This window comes from Myxocyprinus asiaticus, chromosome 47 (assembly GCF_019703515.2).
Source record: "Myxocyprinus asiaticus isolate MX2 ecotype Aquarium Trade chromosome 47, UBuf_Myxa_2, whole genome shotgun sequence".
Classification (NCBI taxonomy): domain Eukaryota; kingdom Metazoa; phylum Chordata; class Actinopteri; order Cypriniformes; family Catostomidae; genus Myxocyprinus; species Myxocyprinus asiaticus.
In genome coordinates this window covers 11,609,280-11,621,700 of record NC_059390.1, presented here as the reverse complement: position 1 = coordinate 11,621,700, position 12,421 = coordinate 11,609,280, and positions in this window count along the sequence as shown.

The window sequence follows — 12,421 nt, the reverse complement described above, 5'->3', positions numbered from 1 at the left end:
AGCCCTAAGTAAAGAAAGGAATGGTATACTTTAGTATAAGTGTATCAGTTAGCTAAATAGGTCCACTACTGTTACCGAAGCAATCGAAACTCATTGCTTGCAGCTCGGTGTTTCATTGGAATAGTCTAATCTAATTTCTTGACAATGGTCAACTGCGGCAATGGTTTCACGTTCATACTTAATATTAAAGGGGCAGTTCGCCCCAAAATGAAAATTGTCATTATTTACTCCCTTTCGTGACATTCCAAATGCTTTTATTTCTTGTGTGGAACACACAAGATGTTAGTCCAAATGTTAGCCTCGGTCACCATTCACTTTTATTGCATCTTTTTTTTTCCATGCAATGAAAGTGAATGGTGACTGAGGCTAACATGGTTTGTATCAACATGAGGGTAAGTAACAACATGAGGGTGAAAATATGAGACAGATTTTCATTTTTGGGTGAACTATCTTTAAAGCAAAGAATTTGCTACAATTCAACTTCTAAAAGTTCCGATCTGATTGTTTATTGTGGAAAAAGTCACCTGACAAACTGCGAATTTGTTTTTTGACAAAAACAAAATGCAGCATTTCCTGGTTTTCCACAGGTGCTGCACTCAAAGTCACTCATTTCCTTCGGCCCTTACCTATTCGCTTGATTTCTGAAAAGTCCCCGCTTGCTCCCTTTGATTGAACTCAATGGGATTACAACAGAGTTAATCGCTTCTGGGTTTGTCCACTTATTACCATGTGAACTCTCCCTCGGCGCCCCATTGTTTTCCGTCTTTCCATAAAGATTACCTTGAGCGCTGTGTGGAATTGCTCTATTGTATCCGTCAGAGTGTGGGAGCTTAATGAAAGCGGAGTGGCAGACTTCACAATGGAGACGGCTGCCGAAGCAAGAGGTGGCCGCATGCTCATTAATGAAAGCCCAGCGACTGCCTTTAAAAAATAGAAATGCTGGTTGGCCTCAGATTGAGCTATTAGGGACCTGTGATTGCATGTAAACCCCCCCCCCCCCCCCACACACCCCATCCTCAAATGTACCCTCAAACACTTACCAGCAGGAAACAGACAAAACTGTACCACCTGCCACCTGTGAGGTAACCCAGATGAGGTGACTAGACTGTACAGCAGACGAGTTGCTAATAGCTTCTGTTATATACTAAGAAATAAGAATGATTTAATTAAAAAAGATTCACACAACATTTTGTGCTTCAAAAGACATTTTTAACAGAGTCAGGAATATAGACTAAGGTCTGTTCCAAAATCTAGCCTACAGAGGCACTTAGGCAGCTACCTTCTAAGGCTGCATCCTAACAGAGATTGAATCTCATAAGAGAGTAATTTGGAACGCTATACATATGTAGCAACTAAGTGCGCTGCACAAATAGTGTGCCACACAGGAGATTCAACTCACATTTGATTCCAATAGAGTTTCAAGTTCATGTCATCTTAGGAGGCAGCATAATATGAACCAAATCACTTGGTGGAAAAATGCTTTGGATATAATTTGGATTATTATTAATATTAATGCATATAACTGTTAATATAACTGTTTATTGAAAATGTGTGTCTTTTATTATATTGCTTTTGCCACCAATGTAAACAAGCAATAAGTCACTCGAGTCTGCGCAGTTACAGTGATTTTACTACGCACAACCTCTCATGGCTTACTGCTTTAATATATAACAGAGGAAACAATAACTACTACTTATAAGACTAACTACATTGGTTTAACCAAACTGATCATTTGAAAGCAGTGATTCATATAGGATAATTTTTCCCAACTTCAGTAAACCAGCCACAATTTGCTCACTAAGAAGAATGTGTCCTCCAAACATGAAAGGTCACTTAGTTAAAAGGCAGCGTAATGAGACATTCCAACATACAACATCTGAAAAGACATTCATTAACGGGAGTGTATTAAATGCATTCCCTGGTTAATAAGGATTAGGTCCATGTTGTTGTGAAAAAGCCTTTGTTTATTGAGGTTGTATTATTATCGTAATGAAAGCATGCGTTTGAAAAGAAGACCTTTAAAATAAGAATGTTTCAAATTCCTTTAAAAGAAATTTTAATAACATTAAGAGTGAGTTGCCTACATGGCCATTGAGATCATTGAGACACTGGAGCTAATCTAATTATTTAGTTTCCAAATGATCTTTTCTAATTAATTAACCTGTAAATCTGAAGTGTGTAGATTCTGCACTACAAGAATTACTGAACAGAATTACAAAAAAGTGAAGGTCAGGCTGCTGTTTTGGGTAATTAACCATCTAACAGACTTTCAACAGAAACTGTCATCCGGCCTTTATGATCAGCTCACCCAGGGTGGAGGAAACCAGTTGTGAATCAGGCCCGTGCTCCCAGCAAACCTCTCCTTACACATGCGTTCAATGCCGGGGAAAGGTCAGACTTACTTCTTGCTGAAACCTTTAGTGGTCTTTTTGCTTTGCCACCAGTAAGGGCATTTGGTGAGGGACTGTCAAAACCGAACAGGTCTTTGCCGTGAGAAAGTTGTGCAACCTTTGTCCCTGTGCTCTTCACCACACCCAAACATCACCTTAAAGGCCATATATTCTGTTTACTCCCCTGTATCCTTTAGTTCTCCCTCCCTGGGTTTAAAGAGCATTTCTCTGACTTGAATATCTATCACCTCATTGAACTGGGAACTCTGTTGGGCTTCAAGGCTGGAAGACAAAGGATTTCGAGAGGGGATATTAAATCAAAAGCTTAATTAATGATCAAGCTAGTCAGACAAGTTGAATTTAAAGATCCAAAAGTCACCTGTTAAAGACCCGATGAAATCAGAATTGGAGTTTTGTGGCTTTTAGTCCATGTCTAATAGCTTTGAAGTCATTTATATGCTAGTGCACTCGTAATCTAACAAAATCTAAAATATATCAACACAGGAATAAAAAATGTACTCATCAAGCCATTTCACTTCATATATATATATATATATATATATATATATATATATATATATATATATATATATATATATATATACAAATGTACACTGGTGGCCAAAAGTTTGGAATAATGTACAGATTTTGCTCTTATGGAACTTCTATTCACCAAAGTGGCATTCAACTGATCACAATGTATAGTCAGGACATTAATAACATGAAAAATTACAAAAATGTTCAGAACTTCTTAAAGGAATTGTTTACAAGAGAAACTTGTGCCGTTCACAAACCAAAACAGTCCAAAACAATTTAAAAACAATATATTAAAAAATAAAAATAAAAAATTTCCAAATAATCATAATAATAATAAAAAAAAACAATGTAAACAATGACGCGCTTCCTGACTCCACCTCCACGTGACGCATGACCTTACCAACGAGCTTATGTCATCCCTCTCTTGAGCTCAGGTCACAGAGATGTACCGAAGTGAACATTTGTAGTTAAAAAGTATATAAGTGTAGGGCTTTACTGGTTGTTTAGATCAGTGTTGCTATCAGAAATAATTAATAATTATTTCTGTAGTTATTAATCAATATTTAAATTAATTAATTGGATCTAAATCATTAAAACCTCATATGGGACTCCAGTAAATGTAGTGTGCTACGTTTAGGAGCAAGTTTGGTTATTAGCAATAATTAATAATTATCAAAGATAATTATTAATTACAAAAATCAATAGAACATTGATGAGAATCAATGTTAGCTTTTTTTTAATCCTTTAAAATCAACACTTATCAAAGATAATCGCTAATTGTTAACATCGATGAAACATTAATTACAATTAACACTAGCTTATTGATCATTCAAATTCAATCAAAGATAATTATCAATTATCAAAAATCAATAGAATATTAATAAGGATTAACATTGACGGGGCACCACCCTGAAATCAGGGACTAATAACCGAATATTAAAACAGTCTCAATATTAGATTGTTTTCTTAGGAAAATCGACACCCGAAGAATATCGATTTTCGGGAAAAAAACAATGAATGAAGGTTTGAATCCGAGCACTGACATCCCGTCAGCATGACACAGGCGTATGCAAAACAAACCAAAACACTTCTCTTTGTAATATAAACAAAGTTTATTTATGCAGTAATATCAATTAATAATTAATACAATGCAGTCAATAAACTTCCGACTTACAACTACAAACTAAACAGTGATATGATTAGATATGGAAATCAAAATAATCCTATAACACATAAGGTGTGTGTGTGTCAGTGTGGTTAGTGAGAGAGATTATTAAGTGACAGCCCGAAAGCTGATTTCGCGATAGCTGGAGATAAAGCAGCCGTGTTCATCACTCAGAGACGCGGTTTTACGAGCGGGGCTCGTAAAAGTCCCTTGTTATTTGACTCTTTAATGGATGAACTCAGTTGCTGTCTCACCCGCGATGGCAAAAATGCACAACAGTCCAATTTGGTTGGACCACAATACAGCAAAACAATACCCTGAGTATTAATAATGAGCGGACATGGCGGTCCATAAACTATACAAGCAAAAACCTTGAAACACAAGAATAACACACTATAATATTCTATCTCTGCCCAGACGTAACCTCTTACTTGAATCGCATGAGGACACAGGTAGAATGTGTTTTCCTCCGTCCTTTAACTTTGACCCGGTTCCTTGAGGCTCGGGTGATGACGGGGGCCGTTTCCTCGCGCTGTCGGCGGGCTGTACGGCTGTTGATTCTCGGCGGGCTGGCGGAGAACTCAGAAATGTCGACTTGATTGAAGATGGAAGAGAAATCTTTAATCTCTTCACTTCTGTAGGCCAACGGATGAAGATGCGAATTGCTCAGCGGTCTCCTTCGGATCCGTTAGAGTGTTCGGTTGAACACAGAGTAATCTCAACTCGTCCAGCGAGATGGAGATCGTATGGCTACAGTTTCAAGTCGGACATTACTTCCTTAAGCCACGAGGTTGCACGGAGAGCAGCAAAAAGCTACGTCCGTATTCGGTGAACAAAGTCGCTGGAAGCAACTTTGGAAGCATTTCAGAATTATTTGAAGTCCTGATGATGTCATGTTTGAGGGATGTTCTGTGGTGTGCCTCATCCAATAGGAGTTGAGAGCTCGATCCTTTAGAGGGCAAGGCTTCATGGATCTGTAGTCTGTTTTGGACTCCCATTGTTTGATTTTGGCGCGATTTTTGTCAGTAAAATTTACGACTTAGAAGGAGGGGGCTTGAGGAATGTTTTTTATGACTGTTCAAAAGACCTTTATCTGTCGACTGGAGTCGTGTGGATTTTTTTGATGCATCCTAAATATGCATTTTGGACCATCAAAAAATGGAGGACATTCACTTGCATTGTTTAGAGGAGGAGGCCTGAAATGAAATCCTAATAGTCTTAAATTCTGTTTTGATGAAGAAAGAAACTCAGATACATATTGGATGGTCTGAGGGTGAGTAAATTTTCATTTTTGAAACTACTTCAAAGAGTTCTCATTAAAAAATCCTCCACGTGCAGCAATGACAGCCTCAAATCAAATCAAATCATCAAATCATTTTTATTGTCACACAACCATATACACAAGTGCAATAGTGTGTGAAATTCTTGGGTGCAGTTCTGAGCAACATAGTAGTCGTGACAGTGATGGGACATATACCAGTTTACAGTAAACATCAAATTTACACAACACAATTTATAGTCTAATATACACATAATTACACACAAAACAATATACAAATAATAACATACACTGTACAGTATAAAATACACACAATATAGATACACATTATTCAATAAAAAAAAGTATATATTGTATATATAGAATGTAAAGTAGGTCGTATTGTACTGTATTGAAATTCAGGCTGTCAGTTGATAGTAAGTTGTTAAGAGAGAATATAATATAATAATAATATAATTTATGACAGTCCGGTGTGAGATATAAGAGTAAGAGTTATAAAGTGCAGTAATGATGTATTTTGATCGTGGGAGATCAAGAGTTCAAAAGTCTGATTGCTTGGGGGAAGAAGCTATCATGAAGTCGGTTGGTGTGGGTCCTGATGCTGCGATACCGCCTGCCTGATGGTAGCAGTAAGAACAGCCCATGGCCCGGGTGGCTGGAGTCTCTGATGATCCTCCGAGCTTTTTTCACACACTGCCTGGTATATATGTCCTCGAGGGAGGGAAGCTCACCTCCGATGATGTGTCTGGCAGTTCGCACTACCCTTTGCAGTGCTTTGCAGTTGTGGGCGGTACTATTGCCATACCAGGCAGAGATGCAGCCAGTCAGGATACTCTCTACAGTGCAGGTGTAGAACTGTGTGAGGATGTAGTGGTTCATTCCAAACTTTCTCAGCCGTCTCAGGAAGAAGAGGCGCTGATGAGCCTTCTTCACAACGGCCTCAGTGTGGATGGACCATGTGAGTTTCTCAGTGATTTGGACACCCAAGGACTTGAAGCTGCTGACTCTCTCCACTGGTGCTCCATTGATGGTGATGGGACTGTGTTCCCTATCTCTTCTCCTGAACTCCACCACAAGCTCCTTTGTCTTACTGACGTTGAGGGAGAGGTTGTGCTCCTGACACCAGTGTGTCAGAGTGTGCACCTCCTCTCTGTAGGCTAAAGGTTTCATCATTGTCAGTGATCAGACCTACTACCGTCATATCATCAGCAAACTTAATGATGGCATTGAAGCTGTGTGTTGCCACACAGTCATGTGTGTACAGGGAATACAGGAGTGGGCTGAGAACACAGCCCTGCGGGGCTCCAGTGTAGAGGGTCAGTGATGAGGAGATGTTGCTGCCCATTCTAACCACCTGGCGTTTGCTTGACAGGAAGTCCAGGATCCAGCTGCACAGCGAGCTGTTTAAGCCCAGAGCCCGGAGTTTCTCATCAAGCTTGAAGGGCACTATGGTGTTGAATGCTTAGCTGTAGTCTACAAACAACATTCTCACATAAGTGTTCTTTTTTTACAGGTGGAAGAGAGCAGAGTGTATTGTAGATGCAATGGCATCATCAGTGGAGCGGTTGTTGCGGTAAGCAAACTGCAATGGGTCTAGTGATGGAGGCAGCACAGAGCAGATGTAATCTCTGATTAGTCTCTCAAAGCATTTGCTGATGATGGGGGTCAGAGCAACAGGATGCCAGTCATTTAAGCAAGTGATTTTGGATTGCTTTGGAACAGGCACAATGGTGGACATTTTAAAGCATGTGGGGACTACAGACAAAGAAAGGGAAAAGTTGAAAATGTCCGTAAAAACACCAGCCAGTTGGTTCGCGCACACTCTGATGACGTAGCCCGGAATGCCGTCTGGACCTGCGGCTTTGCGGATATTCACCCATCGGAAGGATCGGGTTACATCCGCTACAGAGACGGAGAGTGAACTAACCTCTGTAGCTTCGGCCACGAGAGCTCTCTCCATGAGGGCGGTGTTATTTCCCTCAAAACGAGCGTAAAAAGTATTTAGCTCATCCGGGAGAGAGGCAGCGGTGTTCAAGGCGGAGTTTTTATTCCCTTTAAAGTCCGTGATGATATTAATTCCCTGCCATATGCTTCTAGAGTTGGTGGTGTTGAACTGTCCTTCAATCTTGTTCCTGTACCGACGTTTTGCTGATCTGACTTTTTCAGTTTTTCGGAGGGCATAACTGGCTTGCTTATGCTCTTCCGCATTCCCAGAATTAAAAGCAGAGGTCTGCGCATCAAGTGCCATGCGAACATCCAAGGTTTCTGGTTCGGGTAGATCCGTATTGTTCTGGTCGGAACGACGTCCTCTACGTACTTTCTGATGGAACACATTACCCTATCAGCGTAAAGCTCGATGTCGTCATCAGAGGCGGACCGGAACATCTCCCAGTCCGCGTGATCAAAACAGTCTTGTAGCATAGAGTCTGATTGGTCCGACCAGCACTGGATTGTTCTGAAGGTGGATGCTTCCTGTTTCAGTTTCTGCCTGTATGCGGGCAGAAGCAGAATGGAAGAGTGGTCCGATTTGCCAAATGGTGGGTGGAGGAGGGATCTGTAGCCATCCCGGAAGGGAGAGTAGCAATTGTCCAAAACCCGGTCCCCTCGTGTGTTAAAACTAATGTGTTGGTGGTATTTTGGTGCGACTGATTTGAAACTGGCTTTATTAAAGTCCCCGGTCACAATGAATGCAGCCTCAGGGTGCGTGGTTTCCTGCTTGCTTATAATCCCGTACAGTTCCTTGAGTACCCGGTCTGTGTCGGCTTGTGGTGGGATGTACACAGCAGTGATAATGACCGCTGTGAATTCCCTCAGTAACCAGAATGGTCGACACAGAAGCATGAGAAATTCCAGATCAGGAGAGTAGAAAGACTTGATAGAATGTATGTTCCTCTGATCACACCTGGATTTGTTGATCATAAAACATACACCACCACCTCTGCTTTTACCTGAGAGGTCTTTCGCTCTGTCTGCTCGGTGCACGGAGAACCCCGCGAGTTCAATGGCTGAATCTGGAATCTCAGCAGACATCCAAGTTTCTGTAAGGCAGATAATGCAGCAGTCCCTCGTCTCTCGTTGGAAAGACATCCACGCTCTCAGCTCGCAGAGCTTGTTGTCCAGAAACTGAACATTTGGCAGTAGAATACTGGGTAGCGGGGGTCGATTTGCACGATGTCTTACTCTGATGAGAACGCCGGCTCTGTTTCCCCTTTTCCTTTTGCATTTTTGTGGCCGGGCTGCCCAGACAAAGGGCTCTGCTGGTGTGTTTGTAAACAGCGGGTCGGCACTGAGGAATTTGAAGTCCAGTTTATGGTGTGTAATTACAGAACCAATGTCCAAAAATGTTTGTCTGTCGTAGACAATAAGGCAGACAACATCCAAGTCAAAAAAACATAAGAATTGAAAACAAAACAAACAAAACACTACAATGTTGTGTCGGAGCTCGCAACGCAGCAGCCATCTTGAGTCCTTTTGCAGATACTTGGCATTCTAGCTGTCAGTTTGTCCAGATACACTTCCTGTAGCACTTGACATAGATGTGGCTTGTTGGGCACTTCTCATGCACCTTACAGTCTAGCTGATCCCACAAAAGCTCAATGGGGTTAAGATCCATAACACTCTTTTCCAATAATCTGTTGTCCAATGTCTGTGTTTCTTTGCCCACTCTAACCTTTTCTTTTTGTTTTTCTGTTTCAAAAGTGGCTTTTCTTTGCAATTTTTCCCTTAAGGCCTGCACCCCTGAGTCTTCCCTTTACTGGTGTACATGAAACTGGTGTTGAGCTGTCAGCTGAGGACATGTGAGGCATCTATTTCTCAAACTAGAGACTCTGATGTACTTATCCTCTTGTTTAGTTGTACATCTGGCCTTCCACATCTCTTTCTGTCCTTGTTAGAGCCAGTTGTCCTTCATCTTTGAAGACTGTAGTGTACACCTTTATATGAAATCTTCAGTTTGTTGGCAATTTCAAGCATTGTATAGCCTTCATTCCTCAAAACAATGATTGACTGATGAGTTTCTAGAGAAAGCTGTTTCTTTTTTGCCAATACAACTGTATTTGATATAATGGCAAGTGATTTTCTAGTACCAAATTAGCAATTTAGCATGATTACTCAAGGATAAGGTGCTGGAGTGATGGCTGCTGGAAATGGGGCCTGTTTAGATTTGATCAAAAATGACTTTTTTTTCAAATAGTGATGGTGATGTTTTTCAGTATCAGTAATGTCCTGACTATACTTTGTGATCAGTTGAATGCCACTTTGGTGAATTAAAGCACCAATTTCCTTCCAAAACAGCAAAATCTGAACATTATTCCAAACTTTTGGCTGCCAGTGTACAGTTGTGCTCAAAAGTTTGCATACCCTGGCAGAAATTGTGAAATTTTGGCACTGATTTTGAAAATATGACTGATCATGCAAAAAACTGTCTTTTATTTAAGAATAGTGATCATATGAAACCATTTATTATCACATGGTTATTTGGGTGGGGCTTCGCGGCGGGGCGGAGCCAGAGGTAACACATCGAGGGGGCTCGAACCCCGTGGCCATGCTGAGTCCAGAGACATCGAAGCACTTACCTGGCTCTTGACGCCCACCATAAGATTGGTTGAGGAGGGGGGAGGAGGAACATCGTCCCCACAGTCCGTCGGAACAACCCGGTGTGGGTATGTTTGTGCCACAGCTGGGCGCGCAGGGGCGGGGGGTCTGCCGCTGGAGCACCAAACCTGCCAAAAAACGGGATGGTGGACGGCGGTCGTGACGACAGCCGTGCACACCTGACATGTGACCCAGAGAACAAGGAAACCACTCTTTTGTTGAAGTTTTGGGTACCGCAGCCTCTTGGGCATGCAGCGAAAAATGAAACAAAAGATTCTCCTCCTGGGCATCCACCGGGGGACAGTCCATAGAAGCGGGTCTCCTCCCCCTGGGTCGCCAGTCTCAAGGGCGCTTCGAAGCCTTCCTAGGATTCTTGGCGGCTGGCCTTCCATGACATCATCAGGAGTAGAAATATCTCTAAGATGCTTCCGGAATTTGCTTCCAGTAACTTTGCTCGCCGTGCGTAGATGCAGCTCATCGCTGCTCTCAGGTGTAGCCTCGTGGCACAAGGAAGAAACGTCTGACTTGAAACTGTGGCCATACAATCTCTGTCTCGCTGGATGAGTTGAGATTACTCTGTGTTCCACCGAACACTCTAATGGATCCGAAGGAGACCACCGAGCAATCCGCATCTTCATCTGTTTACCTGCAGAAGTGAAGAGATAAAAGATTTCTCTTCCATCTTCAATCAAGTCGATGTCGCTGATTTCTCCGCCAGCCCACTGAGAATCAGCAGCCGTACCACCCGCCAACAGAGCGAGGAAACGGCCTCCCGTCATCACCCGAGCCTCGAGAAACCGAGTTGGAGTTAAAGTACGGATGAACACACATTCTACCTGTGTCCACATGCATTTCAAGTAAGAGGTTTACGTCTGGGCAGAGATAGAATATTATAGTGTGTTATTCTTGTGTAACAATGTTATTGCTTGTACGGACCGCCGTGTCCACTCATTGCTAATACTCAAGGTATTTAATTATCACGAATGAGATTTGCTGTATTGTAGTCCAACCACATTGGACTGTTGTGCATTTCCACAATCGCGGGTGAGACCGGCACACTGAGTTTGTCCATTAAAGAACCAAAGACCGCGGGACGGTGTACAAGCCATCCACCGCGTCTCTGAGTGATAAACTAACAGCTGCTTTCTCCCCTACGATCGCGGAACCGGCTTTGGGGCCGTCACTTAATTCTCTCTCTCTCTCGTACTAACCACACACACACACACGCGCGCGACCCCTCAAAAACATTCTAGCACACATTTTTGGCTAATAGATAGCTTCGTGATAAAGCTCAGCTTTGTCCCTAAGCTATCGTACAAGCAGATCCACGCGGTAAACTGGTTGACACCATTGACTGGTTTCTCTCTGCCCACATTCGTGGCCATATTCTCTGATCGGAAGTCTTGCGTGACATACTCTCCACGAGAGTCACGTCCGCCATTTTGTGCGCGTCCCTCCTTACACACACACACCTTATGTGTTATAGGATTATTTTGGTTTCCGTATCTAATCATATCACTGTTTAGTTTGTAGTTGAAAGTCGGAAGTTTATTGACTGCATTATATTAATTATTAATTGATATTACTGCATAAATAAACTTTGTTATATTACAAAGAGAAGTGTTTTGGTTTGTTTTGCATACACCTGTGTCATGCTGACGGGATGTCAGTGCTCGGATTCAAGCCTTCATTCATTGTTTTTTTTCCGAAAATCAATATTCTTCGGATGTTGATTTTCCTAAGAAAACAATCTAATATTGAGACTGTTATACTATCTGGTTATTAGTCCCTGATTCCAGGGTGGTGCCCCGTCAATATTAATCCTTATTAATATTCTATTGATTTTTGATAATTGAGAATTATCTTTGACGATTGTTGAATTTGAATGATCAATAAGCTAGTGTTAATTTTAATTAATGTTTCATCGATGTTAATGATTAACGATTATCTTTGATATTGATTCTCATCAATGTTCTATTGATTTTAATAATTAATAATTATCTTTGATAATTATTCATTATTGCTAATAACCAAACCCGCTCCTAAACGTAGCGCACCACATTTAATGGAGCCCCATATGAGGTTTTAATGAGTTAGATTCAATTAATTAATTTAAATATTAATTAATAACTAAAGAAATAATTACCAATTATTTCTGATAGTAACACTGATCTAAACAACCAGTAAAGCCCTACATAATAATTGGTGCCCCATGTGAGGAATCCTACATGCCAGTTCTGTCACAGTGTGTATCCACAGGAATCCAAAGTAATAACTTGAATAATTACTTCAAAGATTGATTCTGTTTGACAATTGACTTCTCACAACTTGCCAAACATAAGCCAGTGTGGTGTGAAAGTGCTCTTAAGAGTGAATTAGGGGTTGGTAAATTTACGATAGTCTGCTTAAAACCTGCTGTTGTTATTTAACTCCTAACGCTTTCACCTAGATGTTACA